The sequence below is a fragment of the Schistocerca piceifrons genome, chromosome 1 (assembly GCF_021461385.2).
Source record: "Schistocerca piceifrons isolate TAMUIC-IGC-003096 chromosome 1, iqSchPice1.1, whole genome shotgun sequence".
Taxonomy (NCBI): Eukaryota; Metazoa; Arthropoda; class Insecta; order Orthoptera; family Acrididae; genus Schistocerca; species Schistocerca piceifrons.
The window spans coordinates 739,772,088-739,788,186 of NC_060138.1; the positions used below are offsets into that span (position 1 = coordinate 739,772,088).

The 16,099-nt window shown below is 45.8% G+C and overlaps 1 pseudogene; it reads right to left on the bottom strand.

The window, feature by feature from the left end:
* Positions 1-3,947: 3,947 nt before the first annotated feature.
* On the bottom strand, positions 3,948-4,065 carry LOC124728325 (annotated as a pseudogene).
* Positions 4,066-16,099: the final 12,034 nt, after the last annotated feature.

Sequence of the window (16,099 nt, forward strand, 5' to 3'; positions counted from 1 at the left end):
TTACTCATCCAGAGGCTGAGTGGAGATTCCGTACACCGTCATCGCTTGTCAACCCCTCGCCTGCCTCATTCGAAACTATGCACTCACCCGCACCCACGTCTCGCCTAGCGCGTCAGATCTCGGGGCATCAGCGCGTAACGGTCCGACTTTTTTTTTTACACTGCCCAGACACGTTAACGTGAACACCTGTTCAGAGTCTGAACAACCACCGGCAAGAAGTACAGGAAGAGCCAGCGAGGTTCTGGACGGTACCGATAGGATTGTGGTGCCATGCCAATTCCAGTGAGGATCCGTGGCATGTACATCCCGATCGAGGTGGTCCCACGGTTTCGCAATTGGATTTAAATCCGGAGAGTTTGATGGCTAGTGAAGTAAGATAAATTCATTCTGGTGCTTTTCCAGTGAAGCATGAACACCGCAAGTTGTGCGACATGTTGCATTGTCCTGCTGGCAGATGTCATCGTGCCAAGGAAAAACAAACTGCATGTTTCCGTGGGCATGGTCTCCAAGGATAGATGCATACTGATGTTTATCCAATGTTCCTTCCTTAATGACGAGATCACCCAGAGAAAGCCACGGAAACATTGCCCATGCCATAACGCTACCTCCTCTAGCCTGGGCCTTCTCGTGGATTGTTACAGGATGTTTGGTTTGGTATGTTCAATGAAGCATGAAATGTGATTCACCTTAAAAAAGCCACCTGCCGTCGCTCATTGGACGCCGAGTTGGGGCAGTACCGGCCGGCCGCTGTGGTCGAGCGGTTCTAGGTGCTGCAGTCCGGAACTACGCGGCTGCTACGGTCGCAGGTTCGAATACTGCCTCGGGCATGGATGTGTGTGATGTTCTTAGGTTGGTTAGGTCTAAGTAGTTCTCAGTGTAGGGGACTGATGACCTCAGATGTTAAGTCCTATAGTGCTCAGAGCCATTTTGTGATCACTGTCGCACGCCGTTTTTCATCCGGTGTTCACGGTGCAAGTTAATGGTTTGTTTTGAACATTTCTTGAATGTCGACGATGTCCCATTAGAGCCATCTGAACCATTTTTTTTTTGCCCGCATCTCGTGGTCGTGCGGTAGCGTTCTCGCTTCCCACGCCCGGGTTCCCGGGTTCGATTCCCGGCGGGGTCAGGGATTTTCTCTGCCTCGTGATGGCTGGGTGTTGTGTGCTGTCCTTAGGTTAGTTAGGTTTAAGTAGTTCTAAGTTCTAGGGGACTGATGACCTAAGATGTTAAGTCCCATCGTGCTCAGAGCCATTTGAACCATTTGAACCATTTTTTTGTGGCAGCATTTTTCAAATTCCAGCCTTCGTCGCCGATGAAAAGCAGTCAGCATGGGTGCATGAATCAAGCGCCTGTTGTAGAGGCCCAAGAGCCGCAATGTTCGTTGAACGATCGTTGAGGATATACTGTTGGTAGCGCCTTGTGCATCCGGGCGGTCAGTTGCTTAACAGTTGCACGTCTACTCATCCCCACCCTTTTCCGGAGTCGTCGTTCATCCCTGTCATCTATGGCCCATGGTGCACCACAGTTACAATGGCGCCGGTTTTCGATAGTGCCATTTTGCCATGCATGATGTACTTTAATCACGGCGGTACACAAACAGTTTACAAACTTAGGTTTTTCGGAAATGCTTCAACCCTTGGTCCAAAACATGTGACCATGCCCTTTTGGGCGTCAGATAAATCGCTCCGTCTCTGCATTACGACAAAAACTGCATTGTTTTCCGCGTCCCTCCCACCCCAACACACGCTTTATATACCCCCACTTCTAGTGCTGCCACCCGCCATCTGTGAATGGTTATTGCAAGTTGACGTCGAACGCAGGCTGTGGTCACATTTATGTGACTGGACACGTGTATTTCCTCTTGTAAGGCAATAACTCTAGGGTGGCGTTGTAAAAATATTTCCTGAGTAATTGAATTAAAGCTGCAAGTGGGTGATAATCGCTGTATTAACATTTTTGTAAAATGTTCGATGGAAGTCAAGGGCCACCACGCAAAATCGCAACTCGGCATGGAGCTGTGTGTCTGGAGGTTAGCGGCGAGGGCGGTGGCGGCAACCTGCCAGTCGGCCGTACTGCAAGCAACGGGTAGAAGCTTACTGTTCAAAAATTGAAGATACGAATTCAGTTGCAGTGCGTCAGTTGTAGCACTGTATTATTTTCAGACTGATGGTGTTCGCTTACTGGGCCAGGCCATATTTATTAACAATGAAATGAACTTACTACTGTTTTTTTTGTGAAGGTCAGTAAGTCTTTGCGAGGCGGAGTGGTTGTAACTGAAATTTTCAGAATGTATGCAACAAACTTAGTGCTGTGACGGAATTTTTATTGTATGTATTGATGGGTATGACTTTGAGGAACTTGATTAAGTTCGTTACGAGTTAATCCGTTATTCAAAGCATGAGATTTATTATAAGGAATGTCAATTACTCTAAGATTGAGCACTTTATTATATTAAGCTTTCTTACAATCGCGGGACGAAGGATCTTTATCATGCCAGGAATAACGTGGATGGAGACAAATCAGATGCGCATTTAAGGCCGCAGGAAGACTTTTAGGCGTTCAGTCGGGAACCGCGCTGCTGCAACGGTCGAAGGTTCCAATCCTGTCTCGGGCAGGGATGTGTGTGATGTCCTTAGGATAGTTAGGTTTAAGTGGTTCTAAGTCTAGGGGACTGATGGCCTCAGATGTTAAGTCCCATAGTGCTTAGAGCCATTTGAACCATTTGAAGACTTTTAAACAATTGTCCATCGCGCATTGTCGGAGATTTTGTGTTCGGCCCCCTTTTGTTGGACGGTTCAATCGAAGCAGAACAATATCATTTATGAAGCGCGCAGGAACGGGAAGTTTCTATTAAATAAAATAATCGCCTCAACCACTGGTCGGCAGAGACACTAGGAGCTTGAAGTTTGCGCATTGCGTCTAAGTGTTGTGAACGCGAGAATTTTGTTTGTGACATCACATAACAGGCAAATTACCGACGAGATCGCCCCATTTTGGGCGCCAAAAATGCAGAAAACCCGAAAAATTGTCCGTGACATCACATAACATGAAGATTACCCATGAGATCGCCCCACACTGGGAGCAAATAATTAAGTGACATCAGTAAATAAAAGAAATCAAATGCAAACGGTTGTGATATTAAGGGGTTGATGGATGAATGGAACAGATTACGTAGAAGATTAAAACATGAAAGAAATGTATTCCATTTAGTAACGTTTACACAAAACAAAACAAAATTACAAATCTCAGGGCCGATTTGACTGGGCGTGGCCACGGCTCAGGTACTGAGCGGAAAGAGGCATCGACGAATTTTCTCACCATTATTCGTGGCCGGCCGGTGTGACCGAGCGGTTCTAGGCGCTTCAGTCCGGAACAGCGCCGCTGCTACGGTCGCAGGTTCGAATCCTGCCTCGGGCATGGATGTGTGTGATGTCCTTAGGTTAGTTAGGTTTAAGTAGTTCTAAGTTCTAGGGGACTGATACCTTAGATGTTAAGTCCCATAGCGCTCAGAGCCATTTGAACCATTTTTGAACCATTATTCGTAATCATTCGTCGTGTAGTGCTGTCGGTGGCAGGCGCTGCGGCGGTAGGGCGCGAGTCGCCTGCCCTTCCGGTATGCCGCGGCTTTGCAGCGGGGGCCCGCAGCGGTCTCCACGCCGACAGGTCGCCGTGTGTTGCCGTAGCTGAAGCAGCGTTATGGCGGTGTCGGAAGGTGGATGTTGCCGACATATGAAGGAGCCCCTGTGTCCTCTTCCTTCCGCACTGTCTCACCGACTTTCCTCTTCACCCATCGGGCCCATCGGGCCCATCCGACCGCCGTGTCATCCTCAGATAAGGATGCAGATAGGAGGGGCGTTTGGTCAGCACACCGCTCTCCCGGTCGTTATGCTGGATTTCTTTGACCGGAGCCGCTACTGTTCGGTCGAGGCTGAGTGCACCACGAAAACTGGCAACAGCCCATGGCGGCCCGGCTGGTCACCCATCCAAGTGCCGGCCACGCCCGACAGCGCTTAACTTCGGTGATCTGACGGGAACCGGTGTATCCACTGCTGCAAGGCCGTTGCCTGTCCTCTTCACCACTCATCCACGTTTCAGCTCAACGATTCCTCGAAATTTTGCACCTGTCGCGGCGTTGTCATTGGCGGACTCAATTTGCAATGCCGCCCAATGACTGATCGCTGTTTCATTACCGTGTCTCTCCGTGCAGAGTGGAAATTTCCAGTATTGCGTGGGCTGCTGCTGTGTGCCTCGGGAACAGGCTTCTCCCTTAGCCTTGGTGGAGCATTCTTCTGATGTTTTTTTGCGTTCCGAAGTTGTTGTGAATGCAGCCACACAACACTTCCTTGTAACCGCTCTCTCTTCTTGAGGCCTGAACAGACTCGTGTTTGGGCTTCGTCTCAGGGTTTGCTGGTGATCGTGATTTATAAGGAACGTTATTACTGTCCAAAAATGTCTTTTTAAGAAGGCTGACTTCTTTCACACGCCTCCCTGTGCGAATTCTTCGCGCTTTATGTACGCTCCTCCCAGCAACTGTGGTGTTCTGGAATTGTCCACACGTTCTTGCTTTCTAAGGCAGGTAAAACGATTGCTGCCAGGCCAGAAGAACTCACATGCTTTCGCGAGTGTGTCTTGACGTTCCATGTTAATGACTGCAAGGGTCCATTAGTTTTCGGCAAGCTTCTCATTGTGCGCCAGGCTCTTCGCGACGTGTCCATACTCAAGCGAGGCGAGGGCGTCCGCCCGGCTGCCCCCAGTGTCTACTATTCGTTACGGTAAGCATTTACAAAAGAACAAAACGTGTTTTTTAGAATACGAAATTACCTTTTTGGTGAATTCTTTGGTCACCAGAATTCAAACCTCAGCTGCCGCAGGAAATTCTTTTCAAAAGATAAAACAGCGAAGTTTGTAAGCCATTCTGTACTTTTTGTGGCTGAAAAGATTCTCAAAAGTGAGGCACTGCATACGCTAATAGAATAAGTTCAAAGAGTTTTACAATTTCACAATATCTAGTCTGAAGTCCATTCAACAATAAAATTCAATAAATCACAAACTTTTCTGTGATGTATATCTCCGAATATATACACAACCACCTGCTGTGATCTTAAGCAGGAAAACAGAACAATACAACCAAAAGACTATAGCAGTTTGTTATTATGTTTATATTGATCAAAATTATGTACATTTAAAAGTTCCAAAAATAACAAAGCCCAAGTTGCTGAATCTACTTTACAACTGTCCCATCACTGTGCCCAAAATTTTGCAGTATATTCTTACAACGTTTGTCTCCAAATTGACCCCAGCATCATACCTAGGACGTTTGGTTACTGGTTCATCCACATGGTCGCCGTGAATGACTCCTTCCCATTTTCTTTTACAGCTGTCACATTTGGTTTTCAACATTTCTCGGAATTCACTAATTTTTATTACACATTAGCCAATATCATAAGCTCTGGCTTGTGATCCACACCAGTTAATAAAACTGCGAAACCTTCGTGTCTGTCTGTTGGATCATACTAATCTCCAAAACCACTGGGCGAAATTTCGTGGGGCTTTTCCAGTTAACTTGAGTGCAGCCTGTTGCAGCGTAAAGGCTTTATTTTATCTAAATCGGATGACGGAGAAAAAGATACCATGATTAAAAATGTTTTATGTAAAACTGTCGTGTCTGTCTGTTTGAACACGCTAGTCTCCAAAAGTAAGAGACGAATCTTCACGGGGTTCGACAGGTAACTTGAGCGATGCTTGGAGCAACGTATAGCATTATCTCAACAAAATCGGATCACGGAAAAAAGATATCGTAATTTAAAGTTTTTCAGAGTCTGCTCAATTTATTAGTTCTGATGTTTACCTTAGTGCGGGCGTAGTACATCAAAGAACAAATAGATGGCGCTATTAGTTTTTTTTTACCTCAGTGGAAGAAGTATTTACGGAAGATTACTTCAGTGACAGAATTAAGGGCCGCAGTCTCATCCCTACGAAAACAAGAAAAGCTGAATTTACTTTGCTAAGACATTCGACTTCACTGGTTTCGTTTTGTGTATAAAAAATTAAAGAAATTGCTTTGCTTCTTTCGATAGGTTTCATTTATATTTGACTCCTTTGCAAGACAAAACGGATCTGTTGTCAAAGTGATCCTACAAAGGTTTGGTTTTAAGCGATTGAGGTACTGAACTCTCAAAAATGACGGCGTGCATAGGCCCTTCTTTAACTGCAGTTGCGAAGCACGCGAGTATAGTTCGTAGATCCAGTAAGGCGTCTGTGAGAGGGAAACTATATGCACATATTATGTAGAACGAAATTGACTTGCAACTTGACTTAAGATCTAAGAGCAATAGAAGAGGCTTCTTCGTCCCACTCATATGGATCAGTTATCGTGTTGAAAAGTGACACCATTAGACTACAATATAAGGTTTTCACCAAACTATGTGCAGAAGTCAACCGTGTGGCAACTTGAGCCAGTCGTTTCTTTACTTCCTTAGCTAGAACCCAGTTTCTTTTGGTTGACATGGAAAAACACTAACAAGATCATTGACATGATTTGTGATAGCACTTCAGTTTACAAGTCAAATGGCGAGCGAACATTGCAGTGGGAAACGTATTTATCACTCTTGATTGCCATCCATTCGAATGAGCAACCATAACTGCAGCTCCATTGTTAACTCTGAGCGTGTTCGTGTATTAAAAAAAAAAAAAAACTATTGTATACGTTACCAACAGCTGTCATTTAGCGAAGTGTTGAGGAGACCTGCGAGAAATTACGTACATCAATTGCTTTTTCTAGAATAAGAGGGACAAAATTCGATTCACTTATCTCCTATCTTATTTTATTCACGAGCATGTTTGAAGGAGACGCAGTCAAATAATTCTGTATTAGACTTTACACTCCAGTTAACATAAAAAGAATATTCTAAATGCCGTTTCAGCTTTTCGTTATATTATAAGAAGTTCAACAAAATTTCGTTAATTCACCTTTTGCATATCTGGGTATCCTGAGAGCCAGTTGTTGCTATTGTTAACACTCGAACTGAAACGTCATATGCAAGATTTCTAGTTTTCATGCGGGATACAGTAGTAGGTCTTCCCAACTGTTAATGGCCTTCTCCTGTCGAAGACTACAGGCAGGAAATACAGGGTTATTACAAATGATTGAAGCGATTTCACAGCTCTACAATAACTTTATTATTTGAGATATTTTCACAATGCTTTGCACACACATACAAAAACTCAAAAAGTTTTTTTAGGCATTCACAAATATTCGATATGTGCCCCTTTAGTGATTCAGCAGACATCAAGCCGATAATCAAGTTCCTCCCACACTCGGCGCAGCATGTCCCCATCAATGAGTTCGAAAGCATCGTTGATGCGAGCTCGCAGTTCTGGCACGTTTCTTGGTAGAGGAGGTTTAAACACTGAATCTTTCACACAGAAAGAAATCGCATGGGGCTAAGTCGGGAAAGCGTGGAGGCCATGACATGAATTGCTGATCATGATCTCCACCACGACCGATCCATCGGTTGTCCAATCTCCTGTTTAAGAAATGCCGAACATCATGATGGAAGTGCGGTGGAGCACCATCCTGTTGAAAGATGAAGTCGGCGCTGTCGGTCTCCAGTTGTGGCATGAGCCAATTTTCCAGCATGTCCAGATGCACGTGTCCTGTAACGTTTTTTTCGCAGAAGAAAAAGGGGCCGTAAACTTTAAACCGTGAGATTGCACTAAACACGTTAACTTTTGGTGAATTGCGAATTTGCTGCACGAATGCGTGAGGATTCTCTACCGCCCAGATTCGCACATTGTGTCTGTTCACTTCACCATTAAGAAAAAATGTCGCTTCATCACTGAAAACAAGTTTCGCACTGAACGCATCCTCTTCCATGAGCTGTTGCAACCGCGCCGAAAATTCAAAGCGTTTGACTTTGTCATCGGGTCTCAGGACCTGTAGCAATTGTAAACGGTAAGGCTTCTGCTTTAGCCTTTCCGTAAGATTTTCCAAACCGTCGGCTGTGGTACGTTTAGCTCCCTGCTTGCTTTATTCGTCGACTTCCGCGGGCTACGCGTGAAACTTGCCCGCACGCGTTCAACCGTTTCTTCGCTCACTGCAGGCAGACCCGTTGATTTCCCCTTACTACAGAGGCATCCAGAAGCTTTAAACTGCGCATACCATCGCCGAATGGAGTTAGCAGTTGGTGGATCTTTGTTGAACTTCGTCCTGAAGTGTCGTTGCACTGTTATGACTGACTGATGTGAGTGCATTTCAAGCACGATATACGCTTTCACGGGTCCTGTCGCCATTTTGTCTCACTGCGCTCTCGAGCGCTCTGGCGGCAGAAACCTGAAGTGCGGCTTCAGCCGAACAAAACTTTATGAGTTTTTCTACGTATCTGTATTGTGTCGTGACCATATGTCAATGAATGGAGCTACAGTGAATTTATGAAATCGCTTCAATCATTTGTAATAGCCCTGTATGTGCCACAGAGTTGCATATTCACACTGGTGCTTCCCTGCTTGCATTCCTAAGAGCACTCCCCGCAGCGGTAAGATACGCAACGAGCGTGGTAGCTTACCTTACCACCAACAGCGGCGTGCCTATGGGTGATTGTTATAAACTATTGACGCTATTTATGGCCTTGAGATAACATAAAACTAAGTACGATGCGTGTAATTATTCATTACCTTAACCACGAGTACGTTTTCCGTAGTACCAGTACAGAAATTACGATGTTTAGTCCTTCTAACCTCACATCAAGACGCGCAGTCGGCAGATTGCAGGACCTGGCGACCTAGAGATCGGGGTTGGCAGGTAGCTGCGCTTTCCGGCGCTCCAGTCGGCTGGTGCTTATGCAGTCGATTCAGAGAACATCTTTCATTCACTGAACGTTCAGTGTAAAATGAACATGTTTCACGACAAGAGATTTTAAGACCTGAAGATGACGGCATAGTCTGTTGAAACCGATTGTCTTAAATAAAGAGATATTTTATGCGATATTGGCCGTTGAATGGTTTTTTACAATTAAAATTGACCCCCTTCAGTACCCTCAAAATGAGAAAAGTCAGTATGTAAGATTGATTTACGAGGGACGAACTCATCGGCATTTTACAACAGTCTGAAAATTTGAAAAGCTGTGAAGTACAAATTAAATACATCATTACACTAACGCATAAAACTTCATTTGCGGGTACGTCTGCAGAGTTACAGAGACGTATAGTGTCAAACGATAGCTGCTGTCAACAGCTACATTTGACGAAAATATCTCAACAATTTATTAAGCGCTTCAGTCAATTCAACAAGAATTAACAGTAAGAGACACGTAAATTCAACGAGAAATCCGCAATTTAGACGGTAACATGATGTAAACATACGCATTACTTGTCATCTTATTTACATAGATTGTAAATGGTAAAATTATCATTTAATTGAAAATTTGTTAGTAAAACTACAGCTCAAAAGCGAAGTAAAATATTTAAAGCTCGAGACCAGCAATGAAAAACGTGTAAAAAGCAGCTTAAAAAGTAGAATTATCTGATGTATTTTTGATAAATCGACAGATTTACCATTTGTTGTTGAAAGAGAGCCAACATATGTAAAATGAGCTCTAAGGTCTCAAAATGACCGACACGGAAATTTTCAAAATTCTACACCGGTCGGCTGAAGCTAGTGCGTTGTGGGGAGAAAAGCAGCGTACATAGGGCGGCCTGTCCCGCCTCTCGTGGTCTAACTCATTTTCGCGCCTGGAGGAGCACACGGCGTGTCGGCGGCAGCAGACTTTCAACTTCCGAGTTTCCTAAAACTTCAGTCTGGGACTGATTCTGAGGGGATCCCTGTATAGATCGACTTGGACATTTTCAGATAGCCGGCCGGGGTGGCCGAGCGGTTCTAGGCGCTTCAGTCTGGAACTGAGCGACCGCTACGGTCGCAGGTTCGAATCCTGCCTCGAGCATGGATGTGTGTACTGTCCTTAGGTTAGTTAAGTTTAAGTAGTTCTAAGTTCTAGGGGACTGACGACCTCAGATGTTAAGTCCCATAGTGCTCAGAGCCATTTGAACCATTTTCGGATATGTCACAACTGGACTTGAACACTGTACTCTGAAAATTTCACGAGAGATGGGCTTTATGCAGGTAAAGTTTCTAAAGTTGTGCAGGACTTTGTATTCTGATGGTGTGATTTGGACTTGATCATATCTGAAGCCAGAGAATAAAAAGTGGACGTAGCTTTTTTTGCGGTGGTTCAGCATCTCGCGAGTCAGGATGACTTTGTCTCTGATGTTAACATGGCTGCTTGGGTGCTAATACACTGCATTATAATTATACAAACAATGCTGCGCATAAACTGATATGATACTAAACATTAAGTTCTATCGTCCGTGGCTACATCACACACTTCGTACAGTGATACGAAGCCTACGGTCGCTAGATGCTTTAGAATCACTTTGTATAACCAGAACTTGACATCATCCAACGATACTACTGCTTGAGGTCATAGAACCTGCATAATTAATAAAATTCATTTGGAAAACACTGTTTGCAACAGTATGTTTAACAATAAATTACTTTTTCAATCATTACATTCACAATGTGCGACCTGCGCTTATAAGCTGTGGGCTATTTTTCTCAGAACTGATTCATGTATCAAGTACTTTAAGTTGCAGACATCACATATCTACTGGTAAGAAAATGGATCACTGTTCTGTTAAGGTTCGTACATGGAAGCCTAGCCTGTGCGAAAATTGGTTTGGCCTTTTCTCACATAATATCCTGCGAACAACAACTGAAGGGCAACAGGCAGATTTTATATTCCTAGATTTCCGGAAAGCGTTTGTTACAGTGCCACGCTGCCGCCGCGCGGGGTAGCCTTGCGGTCTAAGGCGCCTTGCCAGGGTTCTCGCGGCTCTCCCCGTCGGAGGTTCGAGCCCTCCCTCGGGCATGGGTGTGTGTGTGCTGTTCTTAGCCTAAGTTAGCTTAAGTTAGATTAAAGTGTGTAAGGTTAGGGACCGATTACCTCAGCAGTTTGCTCCCATAGGAACTTACCACAAATTAAAAAAAAACAAAAACAAACAAACAACAAAAAAATTCCACACTGTAGACTGTTGACGAAGGTCCGAACATACGGAATAGGTTTCTCAGATATGTGAGTGACTCAGACTTCTAAGGCAATAGAACCCAATAGGTTGTTCAGAATAGCGAGTGTTCACTAGAGAGAATCGTACTGCCAAGTGCGCCTCAGGGAAGTGTGATAGGACTGCTCTTATTCCCTACATACGTAAAAGATCTGACGGATAGGGTGAGCAGCTATCTGCGACTGCTGATGACGGTGTAGTATTTGGGAAATGTCGTCATTGAGTGACTGTAAGACGATACAGAATGACTTGGACAGAATTTCAAATTGGGGTGATGAATGGCAGCTTGCTCTAAGAACTAGAAAATTTTAAGTAAATGCAGATGAGTAGGAAAAATAATCCGCTAATTTTAGGATATAGTGCTAGTGGTGTACTGCTTGACTCATGCATGTATATTAAATACCTGGGTGTAACATAGCAAAGCCACACGAAATGGAACAAGCCCTTGAGGCCGATTGTAACGAAGGCCAATGGTGGATTTTGATTTATTCTGAGGTTTTTAAGAAAAGATAGCTCCTCAACAAAGGAGACCGTGCAAAGAACACTTTGGCGATCCATTCTTCAGTACATCTCGAGTGTTTGTGTTTTCCATCAAGTTGGATTTAAAAGAAGACATCGAAGCAACTGAGACCCGTGCTGCTAGATTTGTTACTGATAGATTCGATCAAAGCACGAGTAAGCCCTACTATGGATGTGCTCCGCGAACTCAGAGGGGAATCTCTGGAGGGAAGAAGGCGTTCTGTTCGCGAAACACTATTGAGAAATTGTTCAAATGTTTCATTGACGTTAGTCACCTCTGAAATGTGTCACTCACACACACACACACACACATATACCGGGTGATCAGAAAGTCAATATACATTTGAAAATTTAATAAACCACGGTATAATGTAGATAGAGAGGTAGAAATTGACACACATACTTGGGATGACATGGGGTTTTATTAGAACAAAAAAAAGAACGAAGTTCACAAAATGTCCGACAGACGGAGCTGGACAGCAGAACGTCAGTTACAGCGCATGACAATCGTGTATAAAAGGAGCTGTAATGAGAGAGAGAATCAGATGCACCAGCAGTCGCAGCATATTGACGTTACCTGAAAAGGCGCTTTTAGTGAAGCTGTATTATTATAATGGGGAATGTGCTAGTTCAGCGTTACGATCCTATCGCGATAGGAAGGGGATTCGAACGGGTAAAGGTCTGTTGACAAATGCAGCTGTGTCAAGAATGATTTCGAGGTTCGATGCCACCGGTTGTTTAGACGATAGACCCCGTAGTGGCCGAACGAGCACAAGGCGTAATGCTGCTGAAACAGTTCAGGAAGAAATGGAGACTGTAGCTGGTTCGTCTATGCACGGGGAAGTCAGCGCTCGTGCAGTCGCACGTCGCGCCGCCATTCTACACACTACTGTTTGGTTGGCACTTAGGCATACCCTCCGATGCTATCCGTACAAAATCCATCGGCATCATGAACTGTTACCTGGCGATTTAGTGAAGGGGAGGGCATTTGCGGTGTGGGCGTTTCAAAAGATGGCGGAAGATGACGATTGGTTGAGTAACGTGTTGTGGACCGACGAAACTCATTTCACGCTCCGAGGGTCTGTCAACGCCCACAACTGCAGAATTTGGGCTACCGAAAAGCCTAGAACTGTCGTGGAAACTCCATTGCGCGACGAGAGAGTCACGGTATGGGTTGGATTTAGCACATCTACAGTTATCGGGCCTTTTTTCTTCGAGGAAATGCGTGATTCTGGTTTCGTAACTGCTACCGTGGCGGGTGAGAGGTACGGCGATATGTTACAGAATCGCATCATCCACAGTCTGGCTGATAAACACCTGCTGGAACGTACAATGGTTATTCAGGATGGCGCGCCACCCCATATTGCTAGTCGCTTGAAAGATCTCTTGCGCGCGTCGTTTGGTGATGATCGTGTGCTCAGCCGCCACTTTCGACTTGCTTGGCCTCCCAGGTCCCCAGACCTCAGTCCGTGTGATTATTGGCTTTGGAGTTACCTGAAGTCGCAAGTGTATCGTAATCGACCGACATCTGTAGGGACGCTGAAAGACAACATCCGACGCCAAAGCCTCACCATAACTCTGGATATGCTTTACAGTGCTGTTCACAACATTATTCCTCGACTACAGTTATTGTTGAGGAATGATGGTGGACATATTAAGCATTTCCTGTAAAGAACATCATCTTTGCTTTGTCTTACTTTGTTATGCTAATTATTGCTATTCTGATCAGATGAAGCGCCATCTGTCGGACATTTTTTGAACTTTTGTATTTTTTTTGGTTCTATTAAAAACCCCATGTCATTCCAAGCATGTGTGTCAATTTGTACCTCTCTATCTACATTATATCGTGATTTATTCAGTTTTCAAATTTATACTGACTTTTTGATCACCTGGATCTACTGCCACCAGCAGACATTCTGCGTAAAGATTTCAGAAATCAGGGTTCGTGCGGAGGCATATAGGTAATCGTTTTCACGCACTTTACTTGCGATTGGAATAGACAGAATGTCTAGCAGTGGTAGAAGATATCCTCCGCTATGCATCATACGGTACCTTACGGAGTATGTACGTAGATGTGGATGTAGTTTTATTGGGTGAATTTACATAGTGATAGCCACCATCGAGACTAGCGAGATCTGTTGTGCGTCAGATTGTCGCCTGCTGCACATGGTCCACGCCAGAGAGTTATCGGAAATAGCACACAATACAGCGAAAGTCGTCCGTGCAGCCCATCCTCTGTGAATCCAGAGATGTAGCAAAAACGTACTTGGCCAGAGTGTGGAGAGAGCGCGGAGGCTATAGCGACAAGTGAGCAGACGCTCAGTCCTCGCGTCCGTTAGCGTCCTTGCTCGGCTCCTGGGAGCGGCGCGTTTCCACCCCGCAGCCGCTGCGCTGCACCACGCTCGCGCACGACCGAGGGGCGGTGCGACTACTCTGTTCTGCGGGATCGGCGGCGTACAAAGAAACAAGTCATACACTGTGCGGGGTGCCCGCTACGGCTACGGCTACGGCGAGTTTCCATTAGGCGGCTAAAGCCGGCGACAAAGCCCCGGAAACACAGCCAGCGACAGCGGCGGCAGCAAATTTTCCGCGCCGCTGGCGATTAAGTCGCGGCCGTCGCGGCGGCCGAGCTCGCTACCTCCATCACGGCCGCCGCCCGCCTCCACCCCGTGCCGCGCCGCGCCGCGCTCCGCCGCTGCCGCCGCCGCCACCGCCGCTCGATACGATCGGCCGCGACACGCCGGGTGCCGCTCCTCCCCGACTACATCCAGGCAAAGCCCACCGAAACCCCGAACAAAATATACGTCGGTTAAATAAACTGTATAATCGTCAGTCGGTAGCTAAAGCGAAATGGCTTCAGGAACGACACGAGAAAACAGAAAAACAAATAGTAGTCGAAGCGACAGATTCAGCGTATAGAAAACAATCTTCGGTGAATCTAAAAACAAGCGTCAGCATTAAGAACGCAAGAGGAACTCCTCTGTTCAACGCAGAGAAGAGGGCGGATAGGTGGAAAGAGTGCAATGAATGCCTCTACGACGGGGAGCAACTGTCCGATGGAGTGTTAGAAGAGGAATTCGAAGTCTATTTGAAAAACAAAGGGGGATTCAGTAATAGAGTTTTACAGGCCTTTGGAAAACTTGCAATCAGAAAAGGCGTAAGAGAAACATTCCTTCGGAATTCGTAGAATCATTGGGGTGGGGGGTTTCTCAGATATGTGTGTGACTCAAAGACTTCTAAAGTAATAGAGCCCGCAAACGCCGTCATCGAGGTGATCAGTGGCTCGAATCGTACAGCTCGCCACGGACGCAGGCTGGTGGGAGCGTGTTATGCTATGGGAGACATTCCCCTCCGCTTGCATGGGACGCGGTAACAAAAGCATGTAAGTGGAGCAGACACGGGCGAGTGATTACCCTAGCGAAGGTATGAGCTCCACACGGGGCAATCCATTGAGGTAAACTACTCTGACAAAGGGCAGAGTATTATTATGCAGAGCCTTGCTACGAAGCTAGTGTCGCGAATAAATTACGAATACGCGTATGTTAAGCGGTCTGTGAAGTTACGGTCCTGTGACATAGCAGTAGGAGCCGCTGTTATACGCATTAAAGTGCTTCGACAGATGGAAAGCCTCCACACAGGGTAAGTACACAACGGTAAGAGCCGGCGCGGCGTAGGGCCTGATAACAGGAAACTTTCACTCAGAGCGGCTACGTGACAGACCCGGGGATCGGAAGGCAGCCAGAGCGATGGGAGATTCCCCAGGCATCATAGTAACGTCACAGGAGACTATATAAACGGCAGCTTAACAGCCTGTCGAGGATTCCGCTAGTATTCCGCCTCCGATGTGGTCACTGCGCTACTCTGCTTCAGGGGCGGGACTTAGACTCTCGCGGCATCTAGTTGCACAGAGTAGTAGTAGTTTCACCTCCCACAGTTTGGTTCAGGTGTCAGTGCCTCGTAAGCTTGAGTAATGTTTACTCTAACTCTCTCTCTTCTTCATTAGAAGCTTATTCACGATCACACCGAGTTCCATGGTTTAAAAATTATTCTAGCTTTACAGATTCTGTTCCAGAACTACGAGCTGGACGAGCCCACTCCGCCTAAGCCAGGTTAGTGCCTAGCTCCCTCTTCCTGATCCGCTCGCAGGAAACCAATGAGACACGACACACGGAGGATATAAGTAGCAGAGTAATACATGCAAAGAGGGGAGTATTCGCTAAAATAAGTCTACTCGTATCAAACATAGGTCATAATCTGAGAAATAAAGGCAAAGTATCGAAGTGAATTATAGACACCGTGGAAGAAGATACTCGAAGAATCACACTTCTGCTGCACTAGGTCGATGTCGTCTCCACAAACGCCGTCATCGAGGTGAACGGCGGCTCGAAAAGTGTAGCTCGCCACGGACGCAGGCTGGTGGGAGCGTGTTATGCTATGGGAGACATTCTCCTCCGCTTGCATGGGA